Here is a 26,342-nt window from a genome sequence, read left to right as displayed (position 1 = left end):
CTGCAATATCTCATTGACTGGGTGGGTTTTGGCCCTGAGGAACGCTCTTGGGAAGACGCTTCCACAGTTCACGCTCCTGATCTAACCCGTCGCTTCCATCAGACCTATCCCGCCAAGCCACGACCTCGCGCCTCGGGGAGAGAGTCCCAGTTTGGGAGGGGGCTTGAGGAGGGGGATAGTGTGATGACCCATGGGCCTTGTAGTCCTGCTCATGACATTGTGATGCCTGATGAAGAAGAAAACTTGGGTTTTTTACCTTCCCAGTCAGAACTGGATTCTTCCCAGACAGATTCTTCCCAGCCAGATCTGGGAACCTTGCACCTGCAAGAGGATTATGTTCCAGAAGTATGTCAAACAAATACTGAGGCTACATCTCCAGTGTTTTCTCGCCATGAGTTTTGTAAACAACAGAGAGGTTTGGAAGCAGCCTCGCGCAGGAGTGCGAGAATAATTGCTAAGAATTTGCCAATTAAGCCTGCTTTCCATGAGAACCTTTAAGGAGTCAAACATCTGGTCTCAGAGATTAGCTTTCGTTTCTGGTTCCCAGAGAACTGCTCTCGGCGGGAAAGTTAGACTCTATATAGGTGTTTTACCCGCGGAGTAACTTTGCGGAGTCAATTCGTCAGCCTCCGGAGCGAGTTGTGTCTGGACAGCGCGCTCCGATTCAAGCCTCGTTCCTGCTCAAGCCTTGTCCTTGTTTCCTGCCTTCGCTCCTGTTTCCCAGCCTTTGTTTACCAACGGACCTTGCCTTGTTTTCCCAGGACTAAACCTTGCCTTGTTTCACGGATTTTACCAAGTAATTCCACGGATCTTGTTCTTGTTCCTTGTTACCTTGTGCCACGATTCAAGCCTTGCTTTCAAGTATCAAGTTATTTCCTAGCCTTGCTCAAGTTCATGGACTAAAGGACCTTGTCATCTCCCCTCACTTTGCCTGGCAAAGTGAGTGTTTCGGTTATTGGATTACAATTTTGGACCTTAATATTTCATATTGGACATTGTTTCTTTGGACTAATTTTGACCTTCCCTGAAAGGTCTACTTCTGGACTAACTTTTACATTTGCTTTTACTAACTTTATATATTTCCTTAATAAAGATATTAGATAGAATCTGGCCTCTGCGTATGGTTATTGGTGCTCTGTAGCCTGGGTCGTGACAGCTGCAGTCTGGCCAGCTAGAAAAGGCCAGACGGGCGAGCGGGAGTAGCGCGGGGGGCGGGGCCAACTCTGGCCCCGCCTCCTGCACGATTCGCCCTGGCCCCGCCTCCCACGCAGCATGGGAGGCGGGGCCAGGGCACGCTGGGTGGGGCCAGGGCGCGGGAGGCGGGGCCGGTGGCGGGGGCGCTTTTCAGCACCCCCGCTTAACATTGAAAAATATCTCCGGCCGGCCCTGCTAACCTTTTCTGCCTCTATGGTGCCACCTACCTCCTGTTACTAGGCAACTCCCTCCAACTCCATCAACCACTCAGACTCCATTACCATATATGGAGCTGCCTGATCTCTCCTCACCTTGCCTGGCTGCCTTTCTTACCAAAGCCCAGACCTGACTGCACACCAACCCCGCAAGGTAAGCCATTCCGTTACACCATCACATTACAGAACTGGCCATTTTGCCCATCTACATTTGGATCATTACCAAAAATCCACTTCCCAAGCACGTCATGATTTTACAAATTAAGCACCAAAACATCAAGTTTTAGAACAAATCGACAGAAAAAACATTTCAATACACGATAACGTTATGTATTAATTACTGTATTTACAAATTTAGCAGCAAAATATCTAAATGTATTGAAGACATTGACTACAAAAACATTGACTATTAAAATGCAAACAGCATTAGATAATACAGAACATTGGATAAGCGAAGGTTGGATAAATGAGACTCTAGTGTCCTTTCAAGTGGTTGCTAAAAGTTCAAAATAGTTTTGTTTATACCCATATTCAGAGAACACTGAAACCAGCAAGTGAAGGATCTGGACCAAACTTGGCACACAGACCCAACATGGCCAACTGTGAATACTGGCAGACTTTGTGATTGATCTTGGCACTAGAGAGTTATAGTTCACCCGTATTCAGAGAACACCGGACCTAGCAAATCCCTGACTAAACTTTGCCTCTCTGACTAACTAACTTTTTCTGCCTTTATGGCGCCACCTACCACCTGTTACTAGCCAGCTCCCTCCAACGCCATCAACCAGTCAGACTCCACTACCATATATGGAGCTGCCTGATCTCTCCTCCCCTTGCCTGGCTGCTTTTCTTACCAAAGCCCAGAACTGACTTTGCACACCAACCCCGCAAGGTAGACCATTCCGTTACACCATCACATTACAGAATTGGCCATTTTGCCCATCTACATCTGGATCACTACCAAAAAATCCACTTCCCAAGCAGCTCTTGAAACCTATGAAAAGAAATCTGTTCCCAATGCTTTAGACACATAAAGAATGCTCTACCTTGCACTTGAACTCAACCTAATGTGATGAACACAGTGGCTTACCATATCTGAAGTGTTTGATTTAGTGGAATTTAATCAATGTGATGAAGTGGTCTGGCTGATGCCTAAAAACCAGTAAGAAGGTCTTCTCTTTGGTGGCCAACTCCACTGAAGAAAACTTTAATTTATAAGTTTGAGAAAAATGTGACATTCTGAAGATGTGAAAGTCAAGAAATTTTACATTTTTTTTATCACCACCTAGTGTTAATTGTTTATTGCCCTAATCTTTGGCACTTTAATTCTATTCCTAATTTTATGACTTTGCGTTTTTGCACATGCCTGCCTTCCCTTGCAATTTTGAATAGTTCCACTTTTGTCCTGACACCCGCTGATGTATTTTATGAATGTTTATTTTATTGTTTTAATTATATATGCTGTTACTGTGTTCTGTTTTTATCTGTTGATTCTTGGGCTCGGTCCCCATGTGAACCGCTCCAAATCCCCTCAGGGAGATGGAGGTGGGTTAAAGCTATTATTATTATTATTATTATTATTATTATTATTATTATTATTATTATTATTAATTTGGTTGCCTGGCAGAGATTAAAGCCAACAACAAAAATACTCAATCTGAACAGCCTGAAGTTAAGCTTTCTTATTCAGTTTCCTCCTCCTATTCTGACTTCCAAGTTCATGTCTGCATGAAGTTGCCAAATAGTTTGGCATTTGTGTCTTTAACAGCTGCAAAGCAATGAGAAATTCAGCAGGGACACTCTTCCTTTTATGTAGATAGATACAGCCTTTGAAGAGGCTTCATTTATTTAATTTCTTTCTGTTGTGTTACTGTTTTGAGCACAGAAAGTTCATAGGAGGAAGAGAGGAGCTTGCCAAACCTATAAAGGGCATGACTGCTTTTCTGTCTTAGTAACAGTGAAGTGGTTAATGCTACTGAGAAAATATATATATATACTAATGAGTTTACCTTGGCTTAACTACGAGTGGCAAAAGAAGATTGTCTAATGTGCTGTGGTATAATTTGTCTTTTTAGCAAAAGGGCAAGCCGGAAACTTTCTGGCTCATTAAAAACTATAGAGAACTAGCAAAGCTTTTCGTCTGGCATCTTTCCAGCAGCACTAAATGTGGAGAGGTCAAAAAGCATAATTTTTAAGTAATTTTATCTTGCTGATGCATCACGTGCTGGTATGTGCAGGTTTACTCTATAATATTTTCCATTAAGTCAAACACATTTAATTAGACAGATGATGATGATGTAACTCATGCAGAGGATTTACACTTGACAGAATAGTTGATATTTAAACAAGCTTTTTTTGGAATTTGTTGAAGGCTTTCACAGCCGGAATCACTGAGATGTTATGTGGCTTCCGGACTGTATGGCTATGTTGTAGTAGCATTTTCTCCTGACATTTCACCTGCATCTGTGGTTGGCATCTCACAGTTACCAAAGCATCTGATAAAGTCTTTTGATCTTCATAAAGTTTTTAATCTTCATTTTTCTGGAAGTCATTTCACAGCATAGAGTCTAGCAGATGAGGAGGGCAGGAGAAACACAGACAAGACTTTTGATATCAGAATGGAGCAGTGTGTCTCCAGCAAGTAATACAGTTTAGCTTGATCTGGGCATGAATGTGATTCTAGGGTAGTTCTGCTATAGCTGTTTGTGCCTGTTTGCAACAGACATGGTGAATAGTAGTTTACTTCAGGATCCCTTACTAAGCACCTGTAAAGAACAAAACAGAGGTAAAATGGCAGTATAGATAAGCTTGCATTGCCCTTTATGCAGTAGCATGTACAATGCATAGATTTAAAATTTGGACTATCAAAATGGAAAATATAGAAAAACAGAGGAAGATGAAAGGGTAAAAAAGTCACCTTCTATGTATACAGTAGTCTCACTTATCCAACATAAATGGGCCAGCAGAATGTTGGATAAGCGAAAATGTTGGATAATAAGGAGGGATTAAGGAAAAGCCTATTAAACATCAAATTACATCATGATTTTATAACTTAAGCACCAAAACATCAAGTTTTACAACAAATTGACATGGTGACGTTATTTATTAATTACTGTATTTACGAATTTAGCACCAAAATATCTCAATGTATTGAAAACATTGACTACAAAAACATTGATTATTAAAAGGCAAACAGCGTTGGATAATACAGAACGTTGGATAAACGAAGGTTGGATAAATGAGACTCTAGTGTCCTTTCAAGTCGTTGCTAAAAGTTCAAAATAGTTTTGTTTATACCCGTATTCAGAGAACACTGAAACCAGCAAGTGAAGGATCTGGACCAAAATTGGCACGCAGACTCAACATGGCCAACTGTGAATACTCGGGGAGTTTTAGGACTGACCCATGATTTTGGGAATTATAGTTCACCCACATCCATTGCATTTTCTAATGGGAGCATTAATAAAAAACAATAGAAAAGACTGAGTTTTTTTCTAAGAAATAGCATAACATATGACTAAACTAATATTACCTATCATCCAAAAACAAACAAGACCCTTTTCAAATAGCCCGGGCATCGCCGGGTACCCAAGCTAGTTTTAGATAAAAACGTTTGCTGAAAGTTGTTAGAGTGCTGTGATTTTTTTGTGATGTAATACTCTATCTCAATTCTTTACATGTTATTTCTACCTCTGGTACTAAGTTTTCTATCAAAGAAGGAATGCTCAGGAACACATCTGTTTTGTTATTTGAGTTATACCTATATTAGCAAGATGAGGCGTTTTATAGATTCTGTGAGAATTAATGTGTGTTGCAATAAGTTGGATACAACGTCAAATTCAGATATAAATGTACAGATAGAATTGTATCCTATATGTATGTACCTGCTTTCAGGTTAAAATCTCATTCTCAAAGGTACGTATCACAATGCAATATAATGTATAGCTTCTCTTTCTTGCCTTCTAAAAAGATAGTGTGGGTTAAGGAACTATGGAGGATTGGGTTTTAAATATGCCAGCTAACTGTCATTGCAGTCTTAATCTTTGAGCAACTTATTGTGCTGAACCTCACCTCGTACAGCTGTTCCAATTTAAAATGGGCCTGTGGTTTGAACCGCAGTTCAAATTTGATAAGAATAGGGTGACACGAAGGTGGAACCAGCTTTCATTATCATATCCCAACATTTCAGAGAAATGTTGCATAACCCAGTTTCAAAATCCTTTTGCAAGCAATCAGAGAAATCTTAACAAAAAAAAAATCTCAGAAGGAGAGAGGAAGAAAAGGGAAAGGACTGTCTGTCAAACACAGTGACAGTTGTGGAAAGTAAAAAGGAGATGCTGTTGAGTTTGAAATGCAAAATATTATCAAGAAATTTAATTTTAATGCTCATTTCAATTTTACTATACAGTGAGCATATCATATCCACTGAAGTTTGGCTTCATGACCTCTCATGGATATTAAAAATCCATGGATAATAAAGTCCCGTTATATAAAGTGGTATAGTACATGGCATCCATTATATAAAATGACATAAAATCGAGATTTACTTATGGATTTTTGTTTTTAAATATTTTTGAGCCATGGATGGTTGAATCTGTGCATGGGTGATCCATGGATATGGAGGGCTGATGGTGTGTCATGCAAATTGCATGCTCTTTGGATACTTTAAAGACACAATTTCCATGTTCTCAGTTTTCAAAGCTGAGGATCAGATTATTCATTAAATCTGGCAGCACTACAACAGAGGACACTTACAGACAGGACTTAAACCCATAGCAAAGTGGGTTTGAGTCCCCATCCCACCCCCAAACCCGGGTTTTTCCCGGCGTGGGGGGGGGGTGTCTACATGCCATTTTGATAACAATCGGGATAGCATGTAGCAACTCTCAAAATAACCCATAGAAATGAAATAAAACTTAATGGACAGCCATTACATCCACCCTTGCACTCTTCTGGTGCGAGGAAATGACATGCCAGGAAATCGAGGGGCAAGGAGGAAAATCTTTCATTGCTCCCCCCCCCCCCAATCTCCTGGGGCATCATTTACTTGTGCCAGGAGAGCACAAGGAGGGTTGTAATGGCAGCCTGGTAAGTTTTATCTTATTTCTAGAAGTTATTTTGGGGTTTTGGGGGGAGGGGGTGGGTGCCATCCTGAACCTTTGGGCTCCAGGTGTCCAAAAGGTGTGAGATGGCAATGGGGACTCCCCCCACCCCACGGTAGTCCCAAGATTACCCAGGGCTGTGTCCCCACAGATCCAATGCTCCATTAGACACCAAGCCTTTCAGAAAGGCCTGGATCTAATGGGGTATCTAATTTGGATCCTGATGCAAATTAATCTGGTTTTACTGGAGATGTCGTTTTGACATCTCTAGTAAAACTGAGACAGGTTTCAGTTTTGAGGCCTGTCTGGGTGGGCCCAGAGATTTCTTCTTAAGGAACTTTTTTATTAAACATCTGGTTTTGTATACATGGCAAGTTATGAACTTTTGGAACAGATCTAGGTAAATACCCTTAGCAATAAAAGTAATAATTATGAATAACATTTTTAATAAAGAGTGCTAAAAGAGTATTAAAATTTACAACATAGATTACACCAATCAAATACTACAGAAAATCAGATTACCTATTTTACCAGCACCCTATGTTTGAGCTATAATACAGTGTTCCCTCACTTATCATGGGGGTTACGTTCCAGGACCAACCGCAATAAGTGAAAATCCGCGAAGTAGGGACACTATATTTATTCTATGTGTGGAGGAGAGCAAACCACAGACTACTTATTACAAGCAGGCTATACTTTATTTTAGCAGTTGCAATATACAGTACACCAGCAGAAAAGAAGAATAGAAGCTAAATAACCCTTTTATATTTCCAACCCTTCCCTACCCTCCCCCCTACCTTTATTTCTCCCCTTCCCCACTTCCAAAACCCTATGCACACCGCAAAAACCTGTGGAACAGCTAAAATACCATGATAAATGTGTACATTAATATTAATTGAAAACCCACAAAAAAGCGAGGGAGCGAAAAGTGAACTGCGAAGTAGCGAGGGAACACTGTAATTAACTATAATCCTAATAAGTCTCATTTTTATTATATCTCTTGTTCCAGCATAGAATAAATTAAGTCAAATTTGCTGTAGAAGGGTTCTCCGTTTTCTCTTTCTTTAGTATACTGTAAGGAGCTTTCTCAGCAAAATATACTGTAAATTTCTCAGCCATTCATCAAACAACCATTGATTTCTTTAATGACTACTAATCTTGCTGTAGAAATTCAGAAACCTTTACCTTTTAGACATTCAGAACTATTGTTTCGTGTTAAGATTTGGGATATTGTAGCATCAACCTCTGGGTACTACTGCTATGAGATTCATAATATACGTCAAAAGTTTGTTTGATCCTTGTGCTTGGGGTTTCCAATGTCTTTTTCTTTATAAAAGAAGCAATGACCCCAATGGGGACCTCTTTCAACTAATGAAAAGTACACAAACATATACTCTCTGTGTCATTCTCCTAATTGGGAGCTTCTGTTGCTGCTTTTTATTTTTTAAGAATATAAACCAAAGGTCATGGAGAATAGATATTCCAATTTATCTTTAAGATATATGTGGAATGCAGTTTCCCTAATCTTATGCTTATGGGGATGATACCAAATGATGACCATCCCTCCTTTAATATTATGAGCTGTCTGTCATAATGGGAAACCACAAGTATAGACTGACACAGTACTCACCATGTACTTGGTAAAAACTCTTTTTCTTATATTCTTTGACTCAGACTTTAGATTGAGCTAGAAAATTGCAATAACACAATTTATCTTTGACAAAGTGCTGTATTGCAATTGATTAAAAAGTTATTTCTGAAGATTTCATATGCATTAAGTGGCAGTAGTAGTAGTAGTAATAATATTAGCAGAAAACTGTCATTTATTTCTTTGATTCTTCATAATGCTAGCTAATCTATCAAAGAAATGTTAAGGATAACTGCTGATGCTAATCTTATAATAAAATTCTGCTGCATTTGAAAGCTGGCAGAAAACATTAGTTTCTGATCATACGTGTTCTTGAGATAGCTATTGCTCAACGCAAAAAATGTTTGAAGCTACAACCCCTCCTTTAAAAAACCCAGATGTTATAATAATGTGGTTTTAATGTCTGTTTGAAAAATACCAACAAATTTAGCACTTTGACCAGACTTTACAAGTACACTGCAGGGAAGGGGGATTACTATTGAAGATTAATTATTTGTTAATAAATAAGAATATATGATTAAGTGGCTTTAAGTGTTTTTTTTTTTTTGCATTTTATCTATATGCAAGCACCTTATATATTGCTTAATCTTTCTGGTAACAAACTGAATTTGATCTGACTCAAGGGTGATCCATATTCTTGTAGGATCTTCTTCAATTTTAATACAATCCCAACATCTAGAGCTTGAATTAGGACTGAAGAATTATGAGTACTCAGCTCCCAAAGCTTTCCACATTTCACAAGAAGCGGGAAAGGGGATACCTTTTGTTGCTATTATTGTCATATAACTGGGAGTCAGAATTCCTTGCCAATTTACCTTGTCAGTTGAACAAATGGGCAAAGAGTGCAGGTTGCAGCCCATCTGAATCCCATTTTTGTGACCCTCCAATAATAATAATATTAATAATAATAATAATAATAATAATAATAATAATAATAATAATAATAATAAAACTTTATTTATACCCCGCCACCATCTCCCCGCGGGGACTCGGGGCCGCTTACATGGGGCAGAGGCCCAAACAACATAGGACAAAATATAGGCAACATAATACAAATCACACTATAAAAAGATAAAACAGTAATACAATATATCAATTAAAACAAAAATACAGGATAAAAAATTGCATTTAAAACACATAAATGGTAAATGGTAAGCCTTCACCAGCCTCCTGAAGAACCCTAGAGCCCTGCATTTTTTTAAAAAAAAAAAATAGGTGGTTTAATTTTTTTGGTGATTTGTGTCTCAAACTGCACTGAAATACCCCAAAAGCATGTGACAGTGGCCCTTGGCCATTGGCCTCCAGATGACCTCGCAGCTGACTTAGCAACTGGGAATGGCACAATATCTCTTGTAGTCATCTTTTTGACCATGTTTGACCAAAAGCAGAAGTCTTTTGGTTTCTGGATGAGAAGATACAGATTCTGGAGGAGAATTGACCTCTTCTCCAGTGCAATTGCTTACTGTATTCTGCCTGTTTTTAATTAATTGTAAATAACAAATGCAGGATGTTGAATTCTCAGAAGATCCTGACCTGAATATTGCATTAGTCGATAAAAGACAATGTATATAATATTAATTGCACAATAAGGCATGGTGGTACATTGTAGGCCAGTAGTTTTCAACCTGTCGGTTCCCAGGTGTTTTGGCCTACAATTCCCAGAAATCCCATCCAGTTTACCAGCTGTTAGAATTTCTGGGAGTTGAAGGCCAAAACATCTGGGGACTCACAGGTTTGGAATCACTGTTGTAGCGTCTCTACTTGAAGGAGTGTAAAGAAACTTCACCTGGTCCAAAGAACTATGTCCAGATTGCTAACTGGGAATGGCTTTAGGGAACACACAACTCCTCGATTGCAACAGATCTACAGGCTGCTAGTTTGTTTCTGGCCAGAGTTCAAAGTTCTTGTTGTGACTTTTAAAGCCCTATACATCTCAGATTCAGGCTATATGGTTGATTGCATCTCCATATATACGTAATCCTGCCTGAGCACCGAGATCCTCAGGAGAGGCCTTTCTCTCGATCCCATTACTACCGCAAACATAGGAGCGTGAGACAGGGCATTCTTGGTGGCTTCCCCTCAATCCTGGAATTCTCTGCCCAGGGAAACCAGAATGGCCCCCTTCCTGCTGTCCTTATGGTGGCAGGTTAAGACCTTTCTTTTTAGGCAGGCTTATAAAAAAGAAGGTTTTTAGGACTGAGCCATGTGTGTGCATGCTGTGCTTTTAATAATAATAATAATAATAATAATAATAATAATAATAATAATAATAATAATAATAATACAACTTTATTTATACCCCGCCACCATCTCCCCTAGGGGACTCAGGGTAGCTTACATGGGGCAGAGCCCGAACAATACAATCAAGCTAAAACAGCATACATACAATTCACAGTATAACAAGATAAAAAAATACAATATAAAACAGAGATATTATAATAGTTAATAATATCAGTGAAGCACCAAGTACAGTTCTGTCATCTACATAGGAGAGGAATTGAAACATCTATGCAAGAGAACAATGATGAGATAAAATGCATAGATAATAAAACTAGGGGCCTAATAAAATGCTAGATAATACCGTCTGGGGTTGATTATCTAATGCTTGTCTCACCAAAGGCCAAACGAAACATCCAAGTCTTTAGTTGTTTCCTGAAAGAGGATAGCGAGGGAGCTAACCTAATCTCCCTAGGGAGGGAGTTCCAGAGTTGGGGGGCCACTGCCAAGAAGGCCCTCTCTTTCGTCTCTACGAGACGTAGTTGTGAGTTTTATTTTTAGGTGTTTAAGGTGTGTAAATAGGTAAATGGTTTTAACTGTTTATTTTTAATAGTTTCAATAATTAATCCTATCTTAATGTTTTTATGTTTTGTAGGCTTTACATTATATATTGTTTTTAGTGCTAGCCACTCTGAGTCTGTTTTTATAGAGATAAAGAATTCAATAATAATAACTGTAATAATAATAACAACAGCAATGGGTTTTGAATGTACGAGGGCTTTTCTTCAGGAACAACCAGTAGTATTAACCTAATCTAGTTCGTTTGCTATATACCCTTGCATGACAAATAGATTTTTCAGCTCTTGGATTCATCTCTATGTTTTTTCAAGACGTTTTGACTATGGCCAGGATTCAGTGAGTTTCAGGTGTTGATTTAACTGCTTTTGTCATTGGTTACCTAGGGCTGTAAGTGGTCTTAACTCCTCAGTTTTAACTCCAAAATCTCCAAAACATTCTCTGGAGGCTTGAAAAAATCATTTGAGCTTTTGGATGGAGATGAAGAATGGATCTACACTGCTGAATTATTGCAGTTTGTCACCATAACTGCCATGGTTCAATTTGATAGAATCATAGGAGTTCTGGTTTAGCGAATACCAGTACTATTTACCAGAGAAGGCTAAAACCCTCATAAACTACAACTCTCGTGAATACAAACCCTCGAGCCATGGCATATAAATTGGGATCAAACTACATTATTTCTACAAGGCAGATGCAATCAAATTTTTAGGATCTCAGAAGGAAAGAACTCTCTCTTTTACTGGTTCTCCAGCTGCAGCACTTGCTTGGCTTTCTCATATGGTCTTTATCCCAAACTATTAAAGTCGATGGAGGTTTCCTGCAGTTTTTTAGTGGATAAAGAGATCAAATCCAAAGATTATTTACTCTTAGGGATTTATATATACCATATTTAGATTTTCCATATTTATAGAATATGTATATGTAAGAAAAGCATCTTACGCAGGAGTAGAAGTGTTATGGTTGAGCCTTATGGCTCCGATACTGGGAGACGTGGTCGTAAGACTCCTCGTGAGTCAGACTCTCTTGAGGAGCGAGAAAGGAAACGACTGCGGGACTTATTTGCAGAACCAACAGACGAAGACTCCTTTGAGGGTTTTACCGAGGGAATGGAGGAAGAGGTGGTTAGCTCAGAGGAGGATGACATGGAATGGACTCGTGTGAGGGAGGATTTGGGTATCACTGGCAATGCTAGTGTGGGAGGCGACTGGCGGGTTGCAGGATCGGACCCGTTGTCACGACCCAGGCTGCAGAGCACCAATAACCATACACAGAGGCCAGAATCTATCTAATATCTTTATTAAGGAAATATATAAAGTTAATAAAAGCAAGTGTATGAAATAGTCCAGAAGTAGACCTTTCAGGAAAGGTCAAAATTAGTCCAAGAAAACAATGTCCAATATGAAATATTAAGGTCCAAAGTTGTAATCCAATAACCGAAACACTCACTTTGCCAGGCAAAGTGAGGGGAGATGACAAGGTCCTTTAGTCCATGAACTTGAGCAAGGCTAGGAAATAACTTGAAACGAGGCTTGATACAAGGCAACAAGGAACGAGGAGCGAGAACAAGATCCGTGGAATTACTTGGCAAAATCCGGAAAACAAGGCAAGGCTGAGTCCTGGAAAACAAGGCAAGGTCCGTGGAGGAAAACAAGGCTGGAAACGGGAACGAAGGCTTGGAAACGGGAGCGAAGGCTTGGAATCAGGAACAAGGCTTGAAACAGGAACGAGGCTTGGAAACGGAGCGCGCTGTCCACACACAACTTACTCCAGTAGCTGACGAATTGACTCCGCAAGATCCCTTTGTGGGTAAAACACCTAAATAGGGTCTAGTTTTCCCACCAAAGAACAGTTCACTGGGGAACCAGAAACGAAAGCTAATCTCTGAGTCCAGATGCATGACTCCTTAAAGTTTCTCATGGAAAACAGGCTTAATCAGCTAAATTCTTAGCAGCTATCCTAGCACTCCTGCGAGAGGCCGCTTGAACTCCTCTCTGTTGTTTACAAAACTCGTGGCGAGAAAACACAGGAGATTTAGGCTCAGGGCTTGTTTGACAGACTTCTGGAAGACAAATCTCTTGCAGGTGCAAGGTTCCCAAATCTGGCTGGGAAGGTTCCAATTCTGACTGAGACGGTGAAAAACCCAAGTTCTCCTCTTCATCTGGGACTACAGTGCCATGAATGGGACTACATGGCCCATGACTCATCACACCCGTGGACGAGTTGGAGGGATGGAACGGGATCCACAGCTGGGGATGCTGTGGGGCGTAGTCAAAGGTGTTTTAGCTCTGATGAGGATGATGATGAGGAGGCACCTGGAATTAGGGTAACAGCTGACAGCGATGAGGAGTTGTAAACTGGCATAAAATGGGGTATTGAATCCAGGGCTAATTGCGTTGGGCAAGGTAATCTGGACGAACGCTTGGGCTCTTGTTGGGAATTTCCTGAAGACGGGTGTGTTTCGTTTGCTGAATACGTAAGTTACCAAGGACACTGGGCATAGACGGCGGGAGGAACTGTGTGGGCTTTTGTTGTGCAACCTGTGTTTAATCTTATTAGCTTGGACCTCCGTCGTCTTCTTGACGGACATTAATTGCCTACTCTGGATTGACGCTGGACTGACTGACTGACTGACTACGACCTCGGACTACCCCTTCTGTGGCTTTCGGTGGAATTGGTGAATTAAAGACGTCTGTACCTGGCTTTCGACCTCGGACCGGACTGGGACCCTGCTGACCATTGCTACCCTGATTGATGTGCCTGGATCCGGATTCCGTTTGTTGCACGGAGGAGTAACAACCTTAGTTACTCATTTGCAGCTTTCGAGTAGCAGAGAGGAATCTGCTGCCAGCTTTTTATGTTTCTTTGAGTCTTTGTTTATCAACTTTTGTTTGTTCAAATTGCCGGGCTGAAGTAAGCATTTTCTGTTTAACCCGAATTAAACTCCTGTTTAATCCGGTTTATCTTTTGAACCGCTTTTAGTATCAGCGGAGTCTTTTTTGTGTATCTTTTACACTGAAGGCAAGTGTTTGCCTAGTCCTTTGTTTCATACGGGCACTTTTTAGTTCTGTAACTTTAATAAACTGTGTTGAACTTTATTTGGTGGCGTTCTGTCTTTGACAAGAAGGAAGCATGTATTGCGCCAAATTGCTATGTGTGTGTGTGTAAAGAAATCCTTGCAAAGAAAGAGCTCTGCAAAAAGGGAGCTGATCTTTTTGCAGAGGCAAGCCACGCCTCAAACAATGTATCGGTTTGATGGCAGATGGCCGGGTTTGTCAGTTGGAATTTGAGCTTGCTGGGAGAGCACAAGAAAAGGACAGGCTCTCTAATAGCTACGGTCAAGTAGCAGGTTTAAATATGGTATGCTGTATATATATTGAATGCTGATTGATTAGTTATTGATCCTATGCAACTACAAGGACATTGTACGATTGCTGAACTGTTTATTTGTCTTCAACTCAACAAGTAAAGTTTTCCTTTTGTTCTTTCAATTCCTCTGCCTGGTCTGAATCTTTTGCACATGGTGTTGACTGGACGCTGCTGATTCCGCTGTACACTCCCCTGGTAACAGCATGAACTAGAATACATTGTGTGTCTGCTAGTTTGTGCCTAAAAGATTAGATTTTCAGGGCCAGGGATGTGCATATTAATCAGAAGGCTTTAGAATTAATAGGTGAATGCATGAATTTGAGTAATCTGAGTTTTCACCATAGACTATTCAATTGAACTAGCTGTCATGCTTCTGAAGGGCCTGCTATAGTGAGTTCTGATTTGTATCATCTTCTTTCTCTCAGTACCAACTTGAGGAAAATAAAATATTACTTTATGAATGGAAAAATAACAAATTACGCTGGTACTATTATACCTTGTCTTCTTACACATAAGACGAGTTCTGAGGCAACCTGGACATGAGATTCGAGTCAACAAAGTTTTGTTTACTGCAGCTGTGTGGACTGTTCATGCACCCCACAGTATGACTTTTGATTCCAGCATCCACACAAAACTAGACATACAATGTTGGGATTCTATGATATTGTCACCAGAAGAGCTGTGAACAGAATTTCAGCCATTTGCTACTATTATTTCATTCTGTTGATCATTTATTGAAATATTTATTTACCATCCTAATTCAACATGCTGGCACCTTTGTGCACAAGCCACCACTGAGAGAAGGTTAGAAGCAAACCCTTATTTTCTCTTGGATAGTTTGGGTGAGACACAACAGTGAGTCTTTTAACAGCATAACTAGAAGATTTTTTATGACTAACTCATCCTGGTTGCTTATGAAAACGTACTATGATGGTACAGCTAGCTCAATATTCATCTAAACTCAGTGGCAAACATAGCTGAGGTCATCTTACCTTCAGCCTCAGCCTCAAGTAGGTCAAAGTTATGTTTAACCAGGCTGAGTTACTGTGTGTGTTCTGTTCATTAGCACTGGAGTTAATTGATGTGTTTATACGTAGTCACAATGTACCCTTTCATCTTAGTAAATAATTGGTAAACAGCTAGCAGTCTATCCTATTTTGCATGCATTTTATTGTTGAAAACATGCCAGTTTGGTATAATTTCTCCAAAATATAGAAAATTAAATTCTCCCACCTCCTTATTACATTAATGTACACTGGGTTTTATCTTTTGGTTTATGTTATTTTGTATTTTTATATGGCATTGAATGTTTGCCTCTCTACATGCTGTAAGCCACCCTGAGTCCACACTGGGGAGATAGGGCGGGATAGAAATTAGTCATGGGCCCAGTAACTGTTTCAGTCGTTTAATTAGTGGTTCCATCCCATTTTTTTTCATTCGGGTGGCACAAAACAGTACACCCCCTCTGGTACGAAAATTTCAGTGAAACAAAAGGAAAGTGGGAATGGTAACTATTCGGTTGCCTGATTTTCAGCGCTCAGCTGCAGGCCCTGGCTGGTGCTGGTGCTTTAGGCCTGTATGCCACACATGCACTCTCTTTCCAAGGAGAGTGTGTGTGTGGCGTGCAGGCCCAAAGCACCAGCGCCTGCCAGGGCCTTCAGCCAAGAGCTGAGTGTCAAGTAAGAGGTGCTTGGCACATGGCTGCAAACCCTGGCAGTTGCTGTCGCTTTGGGCTTGTACTCCACACACTCACTTTCCTTGGCAAACGCAATGGAGGGTCAGCTCCAGCAAGCTGCCATTGAACGCAGCGCATTCCAGCCCCGTGCCAAGGATCCCACCATAGGTCCCCTAGCTCCAAGGAAGAGATGCAAGTTAAGTTTCCCAATTGCAGGGGGAAACAACAGGGAGAAATGGTGGCTACTTTCACCCCTCTAGTCCTAAAACTGAGGGGAAGGGGAGCATGCCTGCCCACTGCTGCCAACAGGACTTTTTTTTCAGACCCGGGACAAAAAAGCTCATTTGGAAAGGCGCCCGTTTTCGGGAGAGGCTCTCAAAAACGAAAATAGGGCCTTACGAATGAAACAAACAGAAACGGATAAAGATTCTGTACAAATGCACAAGACAAATAGAAATAAAGTCTCATTCATTCATATTACTCAATCTTTCTAGAATTTTCTCAGAGGAAAATGATCACTGGTAATAAATAGTAAATAAAGTTTAATTTATATTCCACCCTATCTCCCCAAGGGGATTCAGGGTTGATTACAACACACTAAAACACATAGAGGCAAACATTGGTGGAAATGTCAGCAAGTCCACAACTCATTGGTGAAGTACTGGAGGGTTATACTTATGTCTTGATTGGTGGCATAGTGTAAAATAGATTGAAAGATAACTGATGTTAATTAAAATTAATTATTCATTAAAGTCAAATCATTTTTTACTATCATCATTAGATAATAAACTTTCCCACCCATATCTGATCATTATAAAATTTATATTTATATATAAATCAACCTAAACTGAGTTTCAAAGTATATAGGCAGTAGAGGTGTGCACATTATTTGTTCCGTTTGTGTATTCATTTCGTACCATCCTTTCAATTGGCACAAAATGAAAGAGCCCATTTTTTGGATGAAACGAAAGGTGAAACAAAAGAGAAAATTGCACGGTTTCCATTTCTTTGTTTGGTTTTTGGGCCGCGTGGCCTTCCTCACACAGCCTAGTGAATTCTTCTGCATGCGTCAGAGGAGGAGGAGGTGATGTTTGGGGCTTTGGGCCAATCAGAGGCCAAGAAAACTGACATTGCCAGGATATTTAATGGGGCAACCGCCCCAAAGTGTCCATTGCGAGCACGTCCTTTGCTGGTGCTGTCTGGCTGCCTGGCTTGCTACTGCTCATTCAGCTCACCCAGTCTCTCTGTGTTAGTGTGCTTGCTTGCTTGCTTGCTGCCTTGTTGCCTTGCCTCTTGCCTTGCCTTTCCTTCCTTGCCTTGCTGCCATGGGAAAGAGATTTGTTTGTATTTTATTTTTTCCCCAAGCTTGGCTTCTTGGCTTCTATTTTTATTCTTTCTTTGAAGGGAAGGGGGCTGGGATTTTTGAAGGGATAGGTGTGGGTGGGTTTGGCTGTGGAGCGCACGTGGGGCTTCAAGGGTGCGGGAAAGGAGGAGATATCTGTTGCTTCTATTTGCTGTACTGTAGTATTTTTAAATCTTTAAATCTTTTATGCTTAATTCTTTGTTTAAAATCCCTTTTTCCTCCCACTGGGCAGTATTGGGTTTTTTAAAAAAAATTCAAAGGAAAGAAATTGTTGGGTTTCTACTTTTTTTGTTCTATTGGACGTGGAACGAAACTCCCATTCGGATAGGCACCCCATTTTCGGAAACGGCAAACAAAAATGAAAATGGGGCAAAATAAATGAAACAAAACAAAACTGATTCCATACAAATGCATAAGATTAATAGACAGTTGATGCTGAACTGAGTAGGAACGAAATCAAGTATGATTTTGACTCTCACATTTACTACATCTCCTCTATTGGTTTGTCATCAAAATTAGGTAGCAAATGGTAAATGCCAATCATTTTAGATTTAAATATTCTGGAGAACACTGAGGGTTTGGGAGCAAGAAGTATGCCATAAGATGCACTCTGTCTACTCTGATATATATGGCTCAATCCTACCTGATGTGTTGAAGAATGATTGGATTTTATTTGGTTCATGTTTTGGGGCAAATTTACTTGATATGCACTTTCAAGATTAAAAAGGTACACCATCTGGTGGATTTCTCACTTATCTGAATTTTGTAATGCAGTTATCAGTTTTGGAGAAACATTTTAAGGTAAAATGTGTTGAAAAGTAGATTCAATATGTAAAGTAGAGTACTATGTTATACACATTTAAATTCAAAGTTTTTCACATCTAAGAAAACATTACGGATTAATGAGGCAACATGATGGATCAGATCTATGAATGAACAGATTCAAAACTGAGAAGAGTGGGAGATAAAAGTGTACTTATGTGACTATGCCATCTCTTTTCCATGCCAATATGCTTTTCTCTAGAAATATTTTATGTTGTAGTGATTGTATCTCATTCATAGAAGTTAATGGGGAGATTCAATTATTGTTGGCCCAGGCAGCATCACCTTTAATGGATCCCCACTCCCAGGTTTCCTGTTATCTCCCATTTTGTTTCCTACCTGAGCAAATGTAGTTATATTCATGAGAAACTTTAATCCTTGAGGAATGGCAGTAAAAATGATAGTGTGCAGTAGTACTGTCATTTGGTAATAGTACTTATAAACCTTTGTGTCGCTAATGGTTTGTCGTTATAAACAAACATTATTGCATATTGTTCATAGAGGGATGTAACTGATGTGGGGAGATTTATTTCTGGGTTTTTTTTTGGGAGGGTTTGTTTGTGGTAACACGAGACACATCTGGAGGGAAGACAAGGTTGAGTTTATTTATGAGGAAGCAAGTTCCACAAAGGTCAGTAAAACACTATTTCCAAAAAAGCATGCTGAGGCTTCAAAGATTAATTTGATTACGGTGTTCTAGCTAGCTGTAAATTCAAAATCCACTAACAACAGAGGAGGATCTTATTTAGAATGGGCCATTTATTCTAGCAGTTATGCTCTTCGAAAATATCTTCCTTTTGTTTTGTACATGCAGGTATTCTTTTTTCATAAGCATACTAAATCCAACTTGTGTTTGGATTCTGTTAATACAGGCAAGTAATAAAAACACACATGAAGCCTATCATATCCCTAGGTTTCTTTTGTATCCATTCAGAATTGCTTTGGCTCTTCAAGTGCTATAATTTTTGTGCTTCACTGATATCTGAGTAAAAGATATAAGCCTAAGATCAAATGCTAACCCATTTCTCTAGGTATTGAAGATTTACAGATTCAGCTCGTTAACTGAAATGCTTTCACTATGAATTTAAAATCCCTAGTTAGCATTATCCTCATTTTAGCAGCTGAAAGGATTATTGTGGGACTAATGCAGGATAATTGTGTCTCTTCAGAAATTCACCGGTCAATGTCATCCTTGGTGTTCTTCATTAATACAGATAAAGGAAGCCTTGTTGTTAATTGCTGTTAAGTTGATATTGGCTTATGGTGGCTCTGTGAATGAGAGACCTTCAAGTCACCCTGTTATTAGCAGGTCTGCTCCTAGGTTTTGCAAACTTGAGACTGTAGCTTCCATAATTGAATCAATCCCTGTTTTCATGCTACCTTCCACTTGAACAAGATCATTGTCTTTTACATTGAGTCACTTCTTATTACATATCCAGAATAGGACCGTTGTGAAGTCTTGGCTCTGCCTTTCCTCTCCTTTGCTTCAGTTCCCTCTGTTTAGGTTTCTGAATAGTATAGATGCCTCCATTTGTATTAGTTTTTGGGTGGAACTTAAAAAACTCGCCTAGGGTTGTCTTAGTTGGTTTAGTCTTAGTTGGTTTAGTCCATTTTCCTCCACAGAGCTTTCTTGCTAGGCCCTCTTTTCTTTCTGCAATAGCGTTACAGAGATTAGAGGCCTGGATATTGTCTGGAAATCCTAGGCCCTAGCAGTCCAAACAGGCATTTTTAGCACTAAGAAACTCTTCATATACTATCAGTTCCAGTGACAACAGAAACTTGCAATCAGCCCAAGTATCACAAAGTAGAAGACCAAGTCCATCACTTTACATTAGAGGCAAAAGACTTTCAAGGATCCCAGAGAGATGACTGCGACCAGCAAAATCTCCTTTTGTAATATATTGTTTAAAGCTATCTTTCAATAGACCCGGGTGGAGTTAACCTTTTATTCATCTTGTTTTCAGTAAACTCATTTTGGTTAACTTTCATCTTGCCTAAAATGCCTCTGTATGTTAAGGGTCTTGATCTTAATAAAAGGTATACAGATAGTCCCCAAGTAAAGCCAGACACTATAATTTTTCCAAAGGCTTGGGCGTGCCATCACAACAGTCCTTAGTCCTCTTAGCTTCTAGGGAGAGTTCAAATTCATTTTTCTCTTAAATCCATTTTTTTTTGCCTTTTTGGCAGTTTATGGTACCCTACGAAATCTTGTCCAGCACCAAATGAATTGATTCTCTTTCTATCAGCCTTCTGCATTGTCCAGGTTTCACAACTTTACATAAAATCCTATGTACAGTCCTGACTATGGTATGCAAGAATATACATTTGTATTTGAAGATCTATAGTCTTCTTCTTGATTGCAGTCTTCTTCTTGATTGAATGTCTTGATTGCAGTCTTCATTTTGATTTATTACTGGGCCAAAATATGGAAAATCATTAACTATTTTTATGTCTCCATGACCTACTTTAAAGTTATGTAAATTACCTGCAGTCATTATTTCTGTTTTGTTAAACAGTAGCTTTTCATATGTTCACAATCAAAGGCTTTGCTATAATCTATAAAGCACAAGGTGATTTCCTTCTGAAATTGTTTGGTTCAAGATATAGTTGCCATATGATCCACAGAAATCTTCCAGGTTCACTCTTAAAAGCCAGCACTATGCAGTGCTTCTGTTTCACAAAAATGAAACATATACCTTCCTGATCTCTAGGGTGATACTATAGCTGTCAAAATAAAATGTCCAAATTTGTACTTGACATCAAAAGATGCTACTGTTGTATCATTTATAGAATGGTGCCAGGAAGGAAGTCTACAAAGAATCAAATCTAGAATGAAATAGACTCCATTGATTAAGCAGAGGTCATGTTCATTAAGAGACCTTATACCAGGGTTAGGTCTAAAAATGTGCAAGACTCTTATCTCATAAAGTAGTTTGATTGGTCTATGGAAAACTTAGTAAGAGCTTCACGTTTTAGAACTGATTATTATTATTTATTTATTTATTTAAAAAAATACATAGACATGGATCATACTGGTTATTCTCAAGTAAGGTAGATCCATGAAATTTATTGTTGGGACTAGTAAGTCAATATGTAGATTAACAGCTTTGATTCCATAGATGTACTCTAGTTGAGACTAACTTTGGGCAATTTTTGATATGTATCAGTTGCCTGTATAAAAAAGGCATGAGTAGGCCAAAACAAAACAAAACAAAACAAGGAAGTAAAAAAACTCCACATTCCATATGTCTTCCCAAAAAACATAGTTATATCCCCCCCCCTCGCCCCCAGTCTCGTGTTATGCAGTAGGTCTGTGACATAACCCATTTTCCCCTTGTTCACCTACCAATTTTTGGATTTTTTGTTGGCTGGAAACATCAAGAACATTGATTTTCTTTTCCTGGCCAAGTCCCAGCTATAGATCAAGTGGAAGGATTCTGTGTTCAGATAAAAGGATGGGAATTAAGTACGGCATCTTTCACTCTAAAGTGAGTTAAGTAAAGGGAAAATGTTTGATATCTTTTGTGCCAGTTTTTATAAAATATTTCCTTTCACTATCTTTAGAAACTCTGCAAAGAGATTTTAAAAGTGTACAGAAAATGGAAAATTGACAGAACAAAAAGGCAGCTACAATAATTAAAAATGCACAATAGATTGTTATTTTGTTAGTGGAGGGAGTATGAAGCCAATTTTCTATCTTGGGAGTTTTCTGAATAATTTTGATCAGGCAATGAGTAAAGGGGAAACATTTTTGAAAAAAAGGAAGTAGACGATCATAGCAAACCTGTGATGTGCCTTTTCATCTAATCATGAACGTCACCTGAAAGTACTTTGCTGTGATGTGCAATTTGTGTCATTACAATCTTAAAACTTCAAGAAGGTAAAAATTCATCAGAACAAATTCCCCTGGAAGCAAAACTGAGGCACCAGTTTTTTGCTTTTTGATGTTTCATTTATCTATACCTACTGCTTTTTTTCTGGCCTAAAGTGATTGTTTTTTGGCTGCTGAAAATTGCACATCTTGATGTGTTGTGATGAAGTCATAGTACAATCCTATGCATTCCTACGTGAAAGGAATATTAAAATGAGACATACCTCAAGCAGGTATGCGTATGATATGTGTTTTTGTCACCATTAGAAGAAATCAAGCAGAGCTACTCTCATAGGTTCCAAAATGTTATCAGAACTCTTTAAAAGAGTATTAGTTTTTTGTTGTTGTCTACTTTTGATTCATCTTACGTTATTTTAATCTCATTACTTAATGACTACATTTTGTGTGTGTGTGTTCAAAAAGCTGATTTTCTCTCTCTCTCTCTCTGCCCACATGATCAAGTTACTTGTCAACTTACAGCAGTCCCATGAATTTTATTGGATTTTTTTAAGGCAAGGAATACTCAGATGTAGTTTTGCCTGTTTCTTCACCTGCACCAGGTATTTGTTGGTGGTTTCCCATCAAAGCACTAAACAAACTTGACACTTTTTAGTTCCCAATTATAGTTGTCTTAGAAATGCTTTGACAAATCTTGCATTTCTATATCTCTTTCTTTTCCTGGCACGATGACATCTTCTTGTCTGAGTCCCTCATCTACACTGCCATATAATGAAGTTTCAAACTGAATTATATGGTCAGTATTGATTAATATCATGCAGTTTAACTGCATTGAACTGAATTGTATGAGTCTATTACACTGACCATGTAATGCTGTTTCAAATTGCATTATATGGCAGTGTAGATGGTTTTGAGAATGCACAACAAGTAATGCAATAATATCATACTATAAAGTTTCCCATTTCCATAATCATGGAACTCTTGTTCCACTCTGATGTTTCCTTTTCATAGAAGCTTTGGGGAGAAGTGTATCAATTTTTTCTCAGCCAGACATCTGGTGGTACACTCTGCTTAAAAGATTCAATTTGATTCTCTTTTCAAAAAACAAACTCTGGATTCCTTCTCTCTTTTTTAGATTGGAGAAAATTAGGGAAGAGAAGCCACCTGTTGTCAGAAAACCCAATAAGGCAATATTGTGGTGAAAATCCATAGTTTTGTTTAGTGTCTCCTGTTTCAACAAAAATTATTGTCCAGCGTAGACTCGACATGTGGCTTGCTTCTGAACACTCAGAGTTCCTGCAGATTCCTGGCTTATTTTATTGTGCAAACACACCAATCTTTGTGGTCCTCTGAATCCAAATTGCTAATGTTTCTTCAAAAGGTTACTTTGGAGCACTCCATCTGTGATTCAGATATTTGAATCTGTGTGAACCAGCCCAAATCATATTAGGATTCAGATTTATACAAACCCAAAGCACACTTTTACTGCTTACCACCAAGAGCTCCAGAATGAAAAGTAAAACAAGCAATGATGAGGTGGAAATCATTTTATTTTTGGAGATGGTTATTATAGAATATGCAAATAATATGTTCAGAGACAACATTCTGTATAAATATTAAGTGACCTTTTGGAAAAGCACTATGTCATTACAGTTTCGTTGCAGTGAATCGTTTGTTTTATTTGTAGCCAATTTAATTTGGATTTTGGTACATCTTGCATTCTTCTACACTGCAAAAGAAAATGTAATAGCTTTGCTCCCTCGTGAAATGTACCAAAGCTATGAATATGTAAATTACTTTGATATAATTTGTATCATAATTTGTTTCCAGTTGGTCTCTGTACATTTTCTAGCTGTCATTTTCTATCAACTGAACACTTCAATGAGTAGGGATTGAAAATTAATTACCATAAACAGCACATTATGCTGTTTAAGCCTGTGGTGTATTTAGTCCCCACTGATGAGGTACAGAAATATCACAAGCATTCAATGCTATTTAAACAGTCAGAATGCATGTGCTTTAAAAATTATAGTTTGTTATGAATCTGTAGCAAAAAGAAGTTCAAAGCTGTCATTATAAGAATGCAGATGGAATGTGTATTTTATCTCTGTTCTCTTGCCTTATAGTTTTAGTTTATGAAGGATGGGATGCTTAAAGAAGATTGTTTGCGCTTGAATAAAAGAGGAAAGTTACACGCTGAAATCTACTGGGATTTGGTTTCAGCATCCTCCATGGATACCAAAACTTGTGGATGATCAAATCCCATTATGTATAATGACACAATAAAATAATAATAATACACAACAATACACAACAAGATTAGTACACAGCAAATAAAATCACTATGCTGGCTTTTGTATTGGATCACATGTCGGACACTTCCTAAGTGTCTAGGACTATGTGATGTATCTGCAAATAATGTGTGCAGATCCAAGTAGGGTGGCCTTTTACAGCTGGCAGATGGTAATTTTTACAGCACCAATTGTGTTTAAGTGCAGGCCAAGGTCTTTAGGCACTGCACCCGGTGTGCTGATCACCACTGGACCACCTTGACTGGCTTGCGCTAGAGTCTTTGCAGTTCGATTTTTAAATCCTCATGTCATGTCAACTTTTCCAGTTGCTACTCATTGATTCTGCTGTCACCTGGGATTGCAACATTGACAATCCATACTTTGTTTTTTTCCATGATTGTGAGGTCAGTAGTATTGTGCCCCAAAACTCTGTCAGTCTGAATTTGGAATATTATTATTTGAAAAATCATCATCATCATCATTATATTTATTTTTACTCCCCTTTATCTCTCCTGAAGGAGACTCAAAGCAGCTTAACATAAAAGCATTAGCATAATTAAAATATACAAATATGCAAACATTAAAGCAGAATTAAATATAAACAATATTTAAAAATTCAGTTGAAAGCCAATTAAAACATATTCAAAGTTAAAAATCTGAGCATCCCCTGAAAATCATGTCCCTTGTATAAAATGGCAAAATCAAAGTTTGCTTTTTAGGGATTTTTTTGTGCACATTTCAAGCCATAGATGATGAAATCTGTGTATGCAGAATCCATGGATATGGAGGGCCAACTGTAAATATATTTTCAAATGCACAGAATATTGAGTATCTTTAGTAATATATGCCACTTGTTTTCTTGCTTTCATGAATGTCTTTAAGTTTCTTTGCCAAATCCCAGGCTTCTGTTGCACTGAATCATCACAACAACTTGCAGCATGATCCATAAAGTCACTATTAAAGAAAACAATTGTGCCTTTAGTAGAAAAGCTTTCAGTCCTTCTAAAAGCTCTGGTGACAAGTTTATATCTGAACTCCTGTCAAACAGCCTGTTTATATATTTTCTGACTGTTACCAAATGTTTTAACACCAATAACAATGAAAACAAAAAGCCCTCTTAATATCTTATATGCTATTAGCTATTGCTTTCAAAGAAACTGACAGACATGTAAAATTGTTTTCCCTTTCAGCTGAGTTATGTGAATCTTTATATCGAGCAGAGTGAGGGAATACTTGAGCTGCAGAAGGTCACCGACTTGCATAAAGTGTTGTGTGAGTTTTCAGAGCCATTACTCAAGCCTTTTTTGTGAGAAGGTCATAGAGGTTAGTGATTTCCCATATAATTGATTTTATTTTTTTGGCAGGCTTTTCATTGCTCAGAAGTAAATAGCCACAAGTTCATACAAAGTGAGAGGGTTTACTTAAACCAGCTGTTGATTTGCATCATCTTCCAGAGCCATAGAAGTAATGCCCTAAGAAAGAATGGGATAAAAGGGCATTTTTCATAAATACTAAAATCATAGATTTGGAAGAGACCAGAAGGGCCATCTAGTCCCACCTGCTAGCATGCAGGAACACACAGTCTAAACACTCCTGATAAACAGCCATTCAAGTTTCTATTAAACAACCTCCAGTAAAGGAGACTCCACCATAGTCTGAGGCAGTGTTGAATAGCTCTTACCATCAGGAAGTTCTTCCCAATGTTTAGCTGAAATATCTTTTCTTATACTTTGAATATATTGCTATGTGATCTAAACTCTGAAGCGGCAGAAAAAAGGCTTGGTCCCTCCTTGATATGAAGAAAGTTTGGGATAAATCCTAATACTGAAGCATTTGAGATGAATGTATTTGAAGCATTCAGTTAGGCTATTGAAGACTATCCTAAAGAGTGAATCCCCTGTTCTGGTTGATTGTGGCAACCTTGAAGGGGAAATTGGGCTACAGCTAGTCTTGTGCTTTTGTATAGAATCGCTATCCGTTTCTGTTTGTTTCATTTGTATGGCCCCGTTTACAAGCACTGTTTCTGGAAATGCCTTTTCTG

At 38.8% G+C, this 26,342-nt stretch overlaps 1 protein-coding gene across 3 annotated transcripts in view; it reads left to right on the top strand.

Moving 5' to 3' along the window:
* chst15 (carbohydrate sulfotransferase 15) overlaps positions 1 to 26,342 on the top strand; it is a 113,342-nt gene that overhangs the window by 44,369 nt on the left and 42,631 nt on the right. Inside the window, exon 2 of one of the 3 annotated variants that reach the window (XM_008106734.3) lies at positions 25,492 to 25,624. The exons of the other annotated variants lie outside the window; for them this stretch is intronic. The gene's annotated coding sequence lies outside the window, so the exon portion shown is untranslated. The remainder of the gene's footprint in view (positions 1 to 25,491; positions 25,625 to 26,342) is intronic. 3 annotated transcript variants of the gene reach the window in all.

The sequence above is a fragment of the Anolis carolinensis genome, chromosome 3 (assembly GCF_035594765.1).
Source record: "Anolis carolinensis isolate JA03-04 chromosome 3, rAnoCar3.1.pri, whole genome shotgun sequence".
In the NCBI taxonomy this organism is placed as follows: Eukaryota; Metazoa; Chordata; class Lepidosauria; order Squamata; family Dactyloidae; genus Anolis; species Anolis carolinensis.
Note: the sequence above shows the minus strand (reverse complement) of the source record. Positions and strands in the feature narration are given on the sequence as shown.